This window comes from Molossus molossus, unplaced genomic scaffold (assembly GCF_014108415.1).
Source record: "Molossus molossus isolate mMolMol1 unplaced genomic scaffold, mMolMol1.p scaffold_m16_p_17, whole genome shotgun sequence".
In the NCBI taxonomy this organism is placed as follows: domain Eukaryota; kingdom Metazoa; phylum Chordata; class Mammalia; order Chiroptera; family Molossidae; genus Molossus; species Molossus molossus.
The window spans coordinates 27,340,332-27,354,409 of record NW_023425352.1 but is presented as its reverse complement, the minus strand read 5'-3'; the positions used below and the strand labels follow the sequence as shown (position 1 = coordinate 27,354,409).

The window sequence follows — 14,078 nt, the reverse complement described above, 5'->3', positions numbered from 1 at the left end:
CAATGATCAACTCAGGCTAATCTTATCTCTACCCTCACCTACAACCCTACCTCTTTATGTTGAAATGAATCTGGGACACATTATCAACTTCATCTGTAAATCTTTCGGCATATATCTCTACAAGATAAAATTTTAACACATAACAGTATACACATTACACCTAAAATAACAAAACAATTCTTAATATCATTAAATATCTCCACTCTTCATATTTCCAGTTGTCTCAAACGAGTCATAAATGTGTTTTTGCCTGTTTGCTTAAATCAGTAGCCAAGTAAGTAACTTCCACATACAGTGATTGATTGATATATATTTTAGGTCTCTTTTAATTGATAGGTTTCCCTTCCATCACTTCTTTGTTTGGTTGAGAAAACAAGTCATTTGTCTTGTGCAGTTTCCTAAAGCTCAAAGCTGATTTTCTCCTCATGGTATAGTTTAATATGTTCGTCTGTATTTCCAGTGAATTGCTTAGATTATTTCATAGGCACTCTTTTGTTTGTCTATAATACCTGCTTTCATCTCTTTTTTGTGATGTTAGCAGATTCCAAACATCTTTAATTGCCAACCAAAAGTTATTTATCTTTCCTCCTTGCTAGTTAACTACTGTTTTTTTCCTCAGGTGCAATTTGCCCAGTTCCAGGGTATAAATCATGATTGGTTTAAGTCAAAACACAAAACGAACAACTCTGTCCACGTTCCCAACAATCTTTTTTTTTTTTGCTATTAAAAAAAAAAAAAAATCCCTATCCTCTCTCTGACTTGCATGGACATGAAGACTGGAGTGAAGGGGGGATGACGTTTAATGCAAAATAAAATCCATTCCATGTTTCTCATTTTATAATGGCATTCCTTTTGACATTTACTGTATATTTCTCCTGGTGTAAAGGCATCCGAGTATCTCTCATTTGCCTTTCCCAGGAGGAATACTGTGGACTAAGGCAGTGATAAGAAAGCTTCCTAAAAACAAAGTGAGGTTACTTCCGTGTACTTTCTGTCCAAGCGTGGAGAAAATCTTCTGTATGGCTACAGGTCAGCGTTTTCAGTACCGCAGGCCGACGCTCCAACCGCTGCGCCACAGGCCAGGGCCAGGTCAGCGTTTTCAAAAGCAAACTCCAAGACAATGAAAAATGTTTATGGTAAACAACTTTTTTTTTCTCCCCCAATTATAAACTCCATATCTATTTAACGGAAAACAAAAAAGGGGGCATAAAAAAAGAGACTTTCGCTTTTAATATTTTAGTGTATTTCTCCACCCCAGGCAATTCTTCTTACATCTTAAGTAAAATAATTTGTGTAAAGAGTGAGGTGAATTAGTAAGCTGGATTTCAGAAATGCGCCCAAGGTGAAACCAGTAGCCATACTGGTCTTTGGGGGGAAAGCCAGTCATAACATTAATTGGCCTCTTTGTCTAGCCCCGTTGTGTGATGCCAAGGGATTCCTTCGACGGGGACGAGAGCCTCCCTTGTTGTAACGAGTTTGCAGATCAGTCATTAACTATGTGCGTGTTTGGAATTCACCACGTCCTCCACAGCTGCTTGTGGCATCTTCCTTCATTGACATGGGCTGCAAGGGCCGCCAAAACCTGGGTCTCCAAAGCAAGGGGAGGGGAGACGCCATTTGCAAAGCCGGAAATGATTACAATCTCGGGACGGAGACCATTCCCAGGCAGCAAGGGCTTGCCAATAGCACGGTTCCTGCTTCTGGTGTCTCCTCTGAAGAGCACAGAGTGGGTGCCCACACCATTCCATTGGGAGTAGGCTCTCTCCAGCTACTGGTGAGCAGACGGGCGAGCCGGCCGCTGCCGTGGCCGGCCCCGAGCAACCGTGCTCCTCCGAGAGGTCAGCGCCCAGTCCGGCCAGGGGCCTAGTGTCGCCAGGCAGAGGCGCGGGCCCTGCCGGCCTCCGTCCTCTTCCGCTTGCCCCAGGTGCGGCGCGGATCCATCCGCCGCAGCAGGCGCTCCCGGAGCGCGGCGGTCGGCTCTCGGCGATACCCGGATGGAAGTGTAATGGCCGCCATCAGGGACTCGCAGGCAATGGGGACCACGACAGGTATTCCCTGTGAGCGGGGCCGCCCAGACTTGTTCGGATGCCGAGACTTCTGGAGGCCCAGCCAGGGGGCAAAGGGCGAGTTTGTGGGGCGCCAGGGTCCCCCGAAGCGGCTCAGGGATCCGCCTCCAGATAGGAAGCGCCTGTTAAATAGTCCCGGCCATTCAGTGCTTTCGCCTAACTTGCTGCAAAGTTTTTCTAGGGAAGTTGGTTCTTTCCGTTGGTTTTCTTGCAGGCTGCTGGAGCCAACCTTGGCCTGTGCTTGTTTTACGTCCGGGCTTTTCAACTCTCCCTGTCCCCACAGCCAGGGGCTGCAGCGGGGCGCGGGGCGGTGTGCCTCCGCGCGCCCGAGGGGCAGCGGAACCCCGGAGGAAGGGGCGGATCGGGCGCGGCGCCTGGGACGGAGGGGGCGCGCGGCGCTCGAAGCACCCCTCGGCGCTGCGGGGCTGGGGAGACAGCGCCGGCACCCGTCAGACCGCGCCCCTCGAGCCGTAGGTTCGCAGCCCCATGGCACCCCAACTCGACGGCGGCCCCATTGTGGGTCCAGTCTGTGGTCTTTGGAGGTCTTTTCTGGCGGATGCGCTCAGCCCTGCGGCGCGCGTTCTTCCTCCGAGTTGGCCAAAGGCACTCTTCCCTGCAAACCCAACCACACCCAGTGGCAGATGCTTTCTTTGTAGCTGGCTTTCTCACTTGTAGGGTCCATTTTGAGTGTCTTCTTAATATGGTGTCTTCATTGTCAAGTAGCTAGGCTCTTCCTAGATGGCTGTGGTAACTGAGAACAGATAGGGTGAATGCATAGGAGGTAAGATGTCGTAACTCTTAAGTAGACCCACGAAACAGACATGGTAGCTTTGAGGTTAAAAATGCAAAAGGTAAGGCTCAGGTTTGTGTTTTGTTTTTTTTTAGGTGTAGTGTTTGTGAGGTATTTTAGTGAAAACATTAGTGTGGTTATCAAAAGTTTAAGAGTCCCTAGAAAAAGTCAGTGTTTAAGGAATCCTTAAGAATGTTGAACTTTGCACGATTGTCACAGTGATTAAACATGAGGACCACCAAACTGTACCTTAGGGTAGGAATTTCATGAACTGGAGCAGCTGTGTGATAGGCCTAGTTTACTGATACTGTTGAGTTGGTTTTTATGCAGCAAGAGATCCGATTTGACTGTACTTTGACGTTAATATTCTTGGGTTGAATTGATAGAAACCATTAAAATTGATTCAGTGAAATACCCTAACATTTTTCAGAGTGGAATTGCTAATCAATAGAAGTGGGTTCATTATCTTTAAGCAAAACTGTATTCTTCAGAAACTCATAAAGACGTTGCATTGTATTAACATTTTTAGGATGTTCCATTTCATAGGGAGGGTAAACATAGTAGACCATATTCATTTTTGTTAAAATGCTCACAAATAATATGAGTCCCTTCTCTAGAATATTGTTACCAAAGGGGGAGGAAGGGATAAAATATGGGTATCTAACAACCTGTTTTGCACATTCAAATTTATTCTTACTGTTGCCATCAAAGTAAGTATAAATGTCAATTCAAAGCACTTTATGTCTGGTTTTGTGGAAGAAGTAAAAGACAGCAACCACAATGAATATCTACTGTGCACATTGATAACATGAGCCTTTTAAATGCTTGAGGTTTTTATCATTATTACACTTCAAGTCCTATGCTCTCCTCTCTGGTAATAGTATACTGCAGTCCCCAAAGTTTCTATAGCTTGACATACCAGAGGGAATATAACTGTACAGTTTGACTTTAAAATATGTTTTACACATGTTCTTTAGTGTACTTTTATTGTTTACTTTCTGTTTGGAACTGTTACTGAAGCACTGTGTGCTTTAGATCACTTAATACAACTTTTTTTTAAATGATAAAAGATTTGAATCTTGCCCAGTTTCCTTCAGGTACCCTGCTAAAAGTTTTTTGGCAGAGCACTATACACAGAAGAAAAAATTTATAATAAAGTTGAAAAATTTTTATTAATTATCTGATCCCAGGTGTGTAGGCTTATGTATGGGGTGTTGGCTTCATGCAGCGAGCAGTTTTCATGTGATGTTGGATATCAAAAGTATCTATTAAGAGGTAGCATGGCGGTAGGATAGCTGGGTTAGAATTCGATGCAGGTTTTAGTTCTAGCTTTGTGACTTTGTATAAGGCTCATTGTCCCTATCTTGTAATAAATGAAGATATTGAATTAGTTTGATTCTAAGCTCCCTTCTAAGCTTTGAGTTTTCTGACTGGTAAATTCATGATGTTATCACTGGGTATCAATGATAGGTTATTTGCCTAAGTGCAGAGAGGTTTATTTTTCTTCTAAATTTATACACACAAGTTGAATATGAAACATAATTGAGAGTATAAAACTGTTTTACTTACCGTTTTTACAGTCAAAGTTTTAAAATCTTGGTCTTCATTTCCAGATATCATCTCTTCTTTTGATCACTGTTCCTGATTGTGGCTTTGTCCAGGCATTAAATTGTGTGCCTTTTGTTCCTTGAAGAAAGAGGTATGGTAAAGGTCGAAGTACTATATTATAGTCTATTAAGTAGTAAGTTAATAAGTTATAATTTTATTTTTGGCTTAAGTAAAATATACATGGTTTTTCATTTTAAAATAAGCAGAAAAAGTAGTTTTTGGTTAGAACAAAGTAATATTATGAAGAATGAAAGGTTCAGCTCTGGCTGGTGTGGCTCAGTTGGTTGGAGCATTGTCCCATGCACCAAAAGGATAGCAGGTTGGATTCCGGTCAGGGCACATGTTCAGGTTGTGGGTTTGATCCCTGTGGCGTGTGCACTCTTGGGAGCTGACTGATCAGTGTTTCTCACATCAGCGTTTCTCTCTCTCTCTCCCTTCCTCTTTTTCTCAAATCGTTAAAAAAACAAAGCAAAACATATCCTCTGGTGAGGATTGAAAAAAAGAAAGCTTCCAATATAATGAACTAAACAAGAGGCTGCTGAATGATGACTGACCAAAACAATTTGGATTATTCCATCTTGAAACACTGAGCAAAGTCTGACTAACAATGTAAAATTGTAATTGGTATGACTGCATGAAACGTGTCAGAATATTAGAATGAAGGTGTGTGACTTGAAGCTTAAGAAAATGGAGTGGGCTTCACATGGGTCTCATTTCAAGAAATGGTAATAGCAATAGCTGAAAACAAATATTGGCTTTTAAAAAGTCACGTAATTCCAAAATGTAAAATCGTCACCAATTAAAATTGGGTTGTTGGAGATTGTGTCTGCTAGAAGATCGATTGATCTATCTATCTAGCTATACCTTCCTACCTATCTATCCACCTATCTACCTACCTGCGTACCTACCTATCTATCTATCTGTCCATCTACCTACCTACCTATCTATCTATAGTTTTTGTCATCTCAATATATCATCATTTCGGGGAAACATCCTTTTCTCTTGTGAGTAGTTGGTGGGCTATCAGTCAGTCTTATAGTTTTATAACCCAAGCCTAGGCATTCCTGTTGCAACAGTGATTGCCTGTTACTCACACATACCCAGTCAGAATCCTTTGAAATTGATGTATGAATGCAAGGAGAAAGATGCTCTCTCCTCTCTAAAGTTGTTTATTTGGGAGGGTGCTAGTGACATTCTTTCCCACATGTATGAGAACCTCATCTGTAGTAGGAAAAAGTGAAGCCATATAGAAATGGGAGATGGCTGGAAATAGAGTGCCAATTTCAGTTAGGGACTATGGATATGAGATACTAGTGTTTATCTTTTACTTTTGCTAGCTATCCTGGTGTCCTTAAATTAGTTTGAGTTGCAGCAGAATGAATTTAAGACCTGTAACTTCAAGTTGGTTGTTCACATCCATCTACAGTTTTCCCTTTTCCTTCACCTTATAAAAGATGCCCATGCCCTGGCCAGTTTGGCTCAGCGGTTAGAGCGTCAGCCTGTGGTCCAGAGAGACCCGGGTTTGATTCCCGCTAAGGGCGCGTACCTCGGTTGCAATTTGTCTCCGGCCCTGGTTGGGCTGTGCAGGTGGCAGTCACTCGATGTGTCCCTTTTACATCAATATTTCTCTCTTTCTCATTCTCTCTTCCTTTCTTTCCCTCCCACTCTATCTGAACAAAAAATGGAAAAATGTTCTCAGGTGAGGATAAAAAAAAAAAAGGATGCCTTTTAGCCCTGGCCGGTTTGGCTCAGCTGTAGAGCATCAGCCTGCAGACCAATGAGTTGCGTGTTTGATTCTGGCCAAGGGCATGTACCTCGGTTGTGGTTCATTCCCGTCCCTGATCTGGGTTATACAGGAGGCAAACAGTCGATGTGTCCCTCCCTCTTTGATGTTTCTCTCTCTTCCTCTCTCTCCCTCTCTCCCACTGTATCTAAGGATAAGCAGAAGAAAAAAAAATGTACTCGTGTGAGGATTGGGAAAAAAATTATACCTACTGTGCAATTCCTAACATATATTAATACTGCCAGTTCTCTGAATCCTCACTTTTTATTTGGATTGACACTTAGTCCTCCAATTTTTTCACTTTTCATTTTTACTTTCTTCACTGTATCTTGCTTGCTTTTAGGTAGCATTCTAATATTTCTAAAATAGTGCTTTTATAACTTCTCTGTTCTTAAGAACTAACAGTGATTTCTGGTTACCTTTTATTTGAAGTTCAGATCTGTCCTCTATAGTGTATTCTTTCTTTCTGCTTTTTTTGTTTGTTTGTTTGTTTGTTTGTTGGTACGTGCCCCTAGCAGGAACCGAACCTGGAATGCTCTGGTCCACAGGACAACACTCCAACCTCTGAGCCAAACCAGCCAGGGCTAGTGTATTCTTTCTTAAATCCTCATTATATATTCTCTTTTTGATCTAGATCCGGTAGTGCCATAAGAGAAAAATGCTTTTCTTCCAACGTTTCTTTGTTCTGGTTTTCTGGTCTGGATGCCTTTGCTCCTTTCTTACATGTTTAAGTCTCACTATGCTTTTTTTTTTAAATCCTCACCTGAGAGCATTTTTTGCGTTTATCTTTAGATAGAGTGGGAGGGAGAGAGGGGGGAAGAGAGAGAGAGAAACATCGATATGAGAGAGACACATCGAGTGGTCGCCACTCACACTACTCCAACCGGGCTGGGGACAATCTGCAACCAAAGTATGTGCCCTTAGCACAGTGGTTCCCAACATGTGGGTGGCAGCCCCTTTGGTGGTCAAAAGACCCTTTCATAGGGGTTTCCTAAGACTATCGGAAAACACATATTTCCGATGGTCTTAGGAGCTGAGACATGGCTCTTCTATCCGTCTCCAGGCGGGTCCGCCCACATGCAGATACGCCCACATACAACATGAAGAACTGTATTAAAGGGTCGCATCATTAGGAAGGTTGAGAACCACTGCCTTAGCAGAAACCGAACCCAGGACTTTTTGGTCCGCACACCGATGCTCTGACCACTGAGCAAACCAGCCAGGGCATAAGTCTCATTATTCTTTAAAGGATCGTCTGTTTTTCTGTGAAATAAACACAGTTAACATTGATCTATCAACTTAATGTCTTAAGAGCCTTTAGTTACAAGTAATAGAACTAGCTTATGTTAGTTTAAGATAGTGTAAGCTGAAAAGGGGGAATTATTTTAAGAATACAGGATTTCCTAGAATTCAGTGGCAGGAATACACAGCCAGGCCCCAGTAAAGACTTGTGGTGATAACATTACCCTCTTGATTTCAATCAAGGTACCTAGAAGAGTTGAGGGTTCTCTCCGTGTTGTTTTGGTTGGTTTGTTTATTATGCTATGCTGTGGTGTCATATCTTTAAATTAACCTGTTTTCCATAGTTTGGAGGATATTTTTCCATAGATTTGTCTTTGTTTATATGAACATATACTCATAGGACCTTTCCTCCTGATATAAAAATGAGGATCTTTCCTCCTTATTTAAAAATGTATTACTTGCCTTAATTGGCATCTTTATTTTTTAAAAACAAAAAAAATCACCATAATTATCTTTCTAAATAATTTTAATACATATACTTCTTTATAATGTTTTCATGGGAATATTCCATAATTTAATCATTTTCCTATTCATGGACATTTAAGTGATTCTAATAAATGTCTCTGTCGTGGTTTTATTTGTAGATTAGAATATAAAAAGTGATTATAGAAGTATACTTAGAAAATGTGATGGAAATTGATTATTTCAAGGAAAATATAAATTGCCAAAAGTGACTCAAGAAAACTTGAAGACCCCGGAAACCATAGAAGAACTTGCAAAGTTGTAAAGCCTAAAATCCACAGAAGTGGATTTGTTGGTTTTGGCCCATATGGTTTTGTTGGTACAGCCTATGCAGTTCTAAGGAGTGGGCAATTCTCATGTGAATTATTCCAGAACAGATGAAGTAGCAAAACTGTTAAAGCAATAAAAAAGAAAATTCTAAATAAAATTTTGTTAGAACACAACCAGGACTTTATTTTATTTTAAAAATATGATTTTATTTATTTTTTTTTTTTTTAGAGAGAGAGGTAGAAACATTGATGTGAGAGAGATACATTGATTGGCTGCCTCCTGCATATGCCCTATTGGGGATCAAGCCTACATTCTGGGCATGTGCCCTGACCAGGAATCAAACCTAGACTCAAACCGGGACTTCTTAGTCCATGGTATGATGCTCAATCCACTGAGCTTCTCTGGCCGGGCACAACCAGGACTTTGTTAAAGAATGATATGCTGCCCTGGTTGGTTTGGCTCAGCGGTTAGAGCATCGACCATCAGACCAAAGAGTCGTGGGTTCAATTCCGGTCAAGGACAAGTACCTTGGTTGCGGTTTGTCCCTGGCTCTGGTTGGAGTTGTGCAGGAGGCAACCAGTTGATGTCTCTCTCTCACGTCGATATCCCCCGCCCCACTCTATCTGAAGAGACATAGAAAAAATATTCTCGGGTAAGGATTAAAAAAGAAAAAAAAAGAATGATATGCTTAGCCCTGACCAGGTGACTCTGTTGGAGCATTGTCCTGTATACCAAATAGGTTTCAGGTTCAATTCCTGGTGAGGCCACATACCTAGATTTCAGGTTTGATCCCTGGTCAGGGTGCATACGGGAGGCAACCAATTGATGTTTCTCTCTCTCCCTCTCTCCTTTCCTCGCTCAAAAAACCAATGAACATATCCTTGGGTGAAGATTAAAAAAAAAAGAATGATATACTTAATTAATGTAAAAATAGTTCAACATTATACTTACTATTTGTGTAGTATATAGAAAATAATAGGTTACTGTTATACTTTTTAGTATTTCTTATTCTTTTAACAATGTACCAAGATCATGAAGCATATTATTAATTGAATATTATTAGCTTTTTATATAAAATACATGTAACATTTTATTTGTTTAACAACACTGCATACATAGCTGCTATTCTGGTGAAACTAGTTCCCTTCACTTATTTTTTAGGTAACATCAAGGCTCACAAATTAATTGTTTAAACAAAAAAATCACTTCTCTTAGAGCATGAATTTATAAAGCATGAGGGACATCTAATCGCATAATTTTTCATTCTCTGAGTGTTATGTTTGCCATTAGCTTTGTTAAAAGCTTTTCTGTGGTGGTGTGATTGGGTACCTGTGTGTTGATTGAGGAATACAACGTTGAGTAATCTATTTTATTTTGGTTTCTTCTTCACCTTTAGTGTCAACATTCATCAATTTTGTACTGGCTCAAGATTACTCTTTTAAGTTTAGGAAAAACTCTGTCACAGAACTTGCTTGCTCGCTCTGTTTGAGAATTTCAAAATTTTCAAGGTTTCATGGCATTTTTGATAAAGTTTCATAATAGTGTGGTCTAGAGGCAAAGAGATTGTCATTCTTATTACATCCAAAAGTAAGCTAATTACTTATGCTATGATAAGGAAGTGCAGTATGCCAGTGTGGAGGCCATAGTGATCCGAGGACATTTTAAGAAACACTGACCTAACGATAATCAGTAATCACTATGAACATTTTTTTATAATTAAACAATTTTTATTTAGCTTTGAATGGCATTATAGAAATTGCAGCTTTTTATTTTTCTGTAGATAATGGTTGAGCCATTTTTATGATGTAGTTTTATTTTTTAATTTTATTTAAAAAAATTTTTTTATTTATTGTTTTTGTTACAGATGTTTCTCATTTTTCCCCCATTGACACCCTCCTTCCCTCCTCCCCCTGCCCCATCCCCAGCTTTGTTGTCTATGTTCATTGGTGTTGCATACATGCATGTAAGTTCTGTGGTTTATCTCTTTCCCCACAAACGCCCCCCCCCTCCTCTGAGGCTTGTCAGTCTGTGCCCCACCTCTGTGTTTCTGGGTTAATTTTGTTCAGCAGTTCATTATATTCCACAAATAAGTTAGATCATGTGATATTTGTCTTTCTCTGCTTGGCTTATTTCGCTGAGCATAATACTCTCCAGGTCCTTCCATACCATCTCAAAGGATAAGAGATCTTTCTTTCTTGCAGCTGCATAGTATTCTATTGTGTATATGTACCACAGCTTTGTAATCCACTCACCTACTGATGGACACTTGGGTTGTTTCCAGATCTTAGCTATTGTAAATAGTGCTGCTGTGAACATAGGGGTACATATATTCTTTCTGATTTGTGTTTCAGGTTTCTTAGGGTATATTCCTAGAAGTGGGATCACTGGGTCAAATGGCAGTTCAATTTTTAACTTTTTGAGGTAACACCATAGCATTTTCCACAGTGGCTGTACTAGAGTCCCCTTTTCTCCACACCCTTGCCAACACTTGTTTGATGATTTGTTGATGGCGGCCATTCTGACAAGTGTGAGGTGATACCTCATAGTTGTTTTTTTTTATTATTTTATTTTTGTTACAGATGTTTCTCCTTTTTTACCCCATTGACACCCTCCTCTCTATCCCCCCCACTCCATCCCCGGCTTTGCTGTCCATATCCATTGGTTATGCCTACATGCATATAAGTTTTGTGGTTTATCTCCTCCCCCCCATAGTTGTTTTAATTTGCATCTCTCTGATGATTAGTGATGTTGAGCATTTCTGCATATGTCTCTTGGCCATTTGTATGTCCTTTTTGGAAAGGTGTCTATTTAGGTCCTCTGCCCATTTTTTAATTGGGTTTTTGTCTTCCTTTTGTTGAATTTTATGAGCGTTCTATATATTTTGGAAATTAACCCCTTATCTGATGCATCATTGGCAGTTATGGTCTCCCATATAGTGGGATCCCTTTCCGTTTTGATGGTTATTTCTTTTGCTGTTCAGAAGCTTTTTAGTTTGGTGTAGTCCCATGTGTTCATTTTGTCCTTTGTTTCTCTTGCCTTAGGTATTAATATTGTTGTGTGTGTGTATGATTGACTTTTTACGTGAGTTTGTATGAGTCCATGTGTCTTTTCTCTAGTTACATCGATAGTTGTAGCCTGATATATTAAAGCCTGATAAATCTACTGTTTGTTTTCTATTTTTTCACTTAATGCCTTTTGGATATCTTTCTATTAAAATAAATGTGTGTTTATATTATATTGTTGTAAAAATTGAATAATATTTCACTGAATGAAAATAACCATAATTGCCCTGGCCGATTTGGCTCAGTGGTTAGAGTGTCGGCCCTTGGACCAAAGGGTTCTGGATTCGATTCCTGATCAAAGGCATGCACCTAAGTTGCAGGTTCAATCCCAGGCCCCTGTTGAGGTCATGCAGAAGGCAGCCAATCAATGTGTCTCTCTCACATCGCTGTTTCTCTCTCGCTCCCTTTCTCCCTTCTATTCTATCTAAAAATCAATAGAAAAATATCCTCGGGTGAGGGTTAATAAGTAGAAGAAAATACCATAATTTATTTTTTGGTGGACATTTAGTTATTTTTAATTTTGTGACTTTTGTAAATAATGTTGTAATGAATGTCTCTGATTGTTACCTTTAGGTAGCCACTCTCAGCTATGCCTGGTATGCTCTATTTCAGAGATTCTGTTTATCCTCTGCAGAGAATTAACCTCCAGACTTCTGCTGTGGTGGAGGAACAGCACTTACCCAGCATGGAATAGGGAAGGGAATCTTAACATCTAACCAACTCAAACTTTCTCCAAAAACAGCTTTCTCCAAATTTCTCTTTATTTTAGCTTCCTACTCCTTTCCCATTTTAGAGTCATTTGGTGCTGCCAGTTCCTAATCCTTTTGAAGATTCAAAGTGTAAAATGGCTTAGTTCTTAGCTTTGCCCACTGTCTGCCTGGGAGTGTTTCCTTGGGTCTGCAAAGTCCTTTACTTATTTATCTGCTTTCCAGTATCTAGAATTTTGTTGCTATTGTTACCTTTTCTATTTCCCATTGTTAATTTTCCTTTAAGAACTTTTTATATTTGTCATGATGTAAAATTTCTTCTTCTCCAGTCTTTTCTGTTTTCTTAACTGTATTAAAATATATTTTAATTTTGTTGCTATTGTTACCTTTTCTTTTTCCCATTGTTAATTTTTCTTGAAGAACTTGTTGTATCTGTCATGATGTAAATTTTCTCCTCCAGCCTTTTCTGTTTTCTTAATCATATTAAAATATATTTATTTCTATTTTATAGATTTTATTGTTGACAGATATTTCTTCAAATTATTTCTTTTTAGTTTTTTTCTGATTGAAATTCAAGTTTGCTCAAGTATTTACTTAAAACTTTTTTTCCCAAAAGAGTACATATGCAGTATAGTCTCTGAATCTTTGCATATCTAAACTTGTATTTTTCTCTCACATAGGAGTTAACCTGATTGTAGGATTAATTTTTGGGTCAATTATTTTCTCTCAGAGCTCTATAAATATTATTTCATTGTTCCTAGCATTTAGACTTGTTAAATATCTGATTAATATTGTTATCTGATTAAAGTTGTTATTGCAGATGAAAATTTGAATATCTTTTTATGTAACTGTTCTTTGTAACCTTTGTGTAAAAAGAACATTTCATTTTTATCTTTTAAACTCAATTTTACTAGGATAAGTTGTAGATACTGAGTTTTATTCTCCCTCCACTAATAATCTTGTCAGGCATTTGGGGAGCCTTTCATTTTGAAAATACAAGTCTTAAAAAAAACTCAATGTAATTTTTTCAAAATCATTATTTCTCCTCCATCTACTTTGTTCTCTCTTTTATTACAGTATATTCTTTCTTTCTTTTAGTATGTTATCTTGGGTCTTAATGAGATTGCCAGTTATTACTTGATTTTTTTCTTTAAAGTTTACTCCATTTTCCTACAGTAACTTACCTTATAGTTACTGTTTTCTGTGCTGGATGGGAGAATAGAAGTTAGGTTTTGATGAGTGTTAGGTTATTTACCCTTTCTCTGAGCAGTTGCATCCAGTGATGTTTCTGCCTACTTATCTTTTTTATTGGCATTGGTAGCTGATATTAATTCTTAGAGAGTAAACCCAGATACTCTTGTTTTTTAGTTAGATGGGGGGGTGGAGGAAAGTTAATATAATGATTTTCTAACAGCTTAGAGATAATTATTTACTTATGTGGAGAAATGACAGAAGTCTTAAGCAGAAGGAGATAACCAGTGATATAGGAAGATGTATCTTTTTTCAGAAATAATTTCCTTTTCACATTTTTTCTAATAGCTGGTGCTAGCAACCCCCAACTCTGCTTGCCCTCTGGACCCAGATCAAAGCTCTGGATTCATCCTCTCTTCCCCATACCTCAGCTGGAGACATCTGTTGTCCCAGGGGGCTCCATACAATCTTCCTTTCAAGCCCTTGCTTTCTCTTCCAAGGTATGTTTAGGGGAGGGAGTGGACGGAATTATACTCATTTCCTTACTAAAGGCGTAATAGATAGATACTCGTTAAATATTGGTTGAATGAATGTCCCCTAGTAGACCTCCTCTTTAGAATAGTTTTTATTGATTTTGTTAGAGAGAGAGGAAGGTAGAGAGAGAAACATTGATGTGAGGGAGAAACATTGATCGCTGCCTCCTGCATGCACCCCCACTGGAGATCGAGCGGGTGCCTTGACCAAGAATCAGACCAGGACCTCTCAGTCCATGGGATGATGCTCAATCCACTGAGCTATAACCGGCTGGGCTAGGCTTCCTCTTTAAAAGAGGTACCT

The 14,078-nt window shown here is 39.4% G+C and overlaps 1 long non-coding RNA gene across 2 annotated transcripts in view; it reads left to right on the top strand.

The window, feature by feature from the left end:
* The first annotated feature begins 1,949 nt into the window (after window positions 1-1,949).
* The window catches only part of LOC118632153, a 47,124-nt gene continuing 34,995 nt past the window's right edge, over window positions 1,950-14,078 (top strand). For both annotated transcript variants that reach the window (XR_004959973.1, XR_004959974.1), the window contains exons 1-3: window positions 1,950-2,048; window positions 4,470-4,555; window positions 13,590-13,741. This is a non-coding gene — a long non-coding RNA (uncharacterized LOC118632153). The remainder of the gene's footprint in view (window positions 2,049-4,469; window positions 4,556-13,589; window positions 13,742-14,078) is intronic.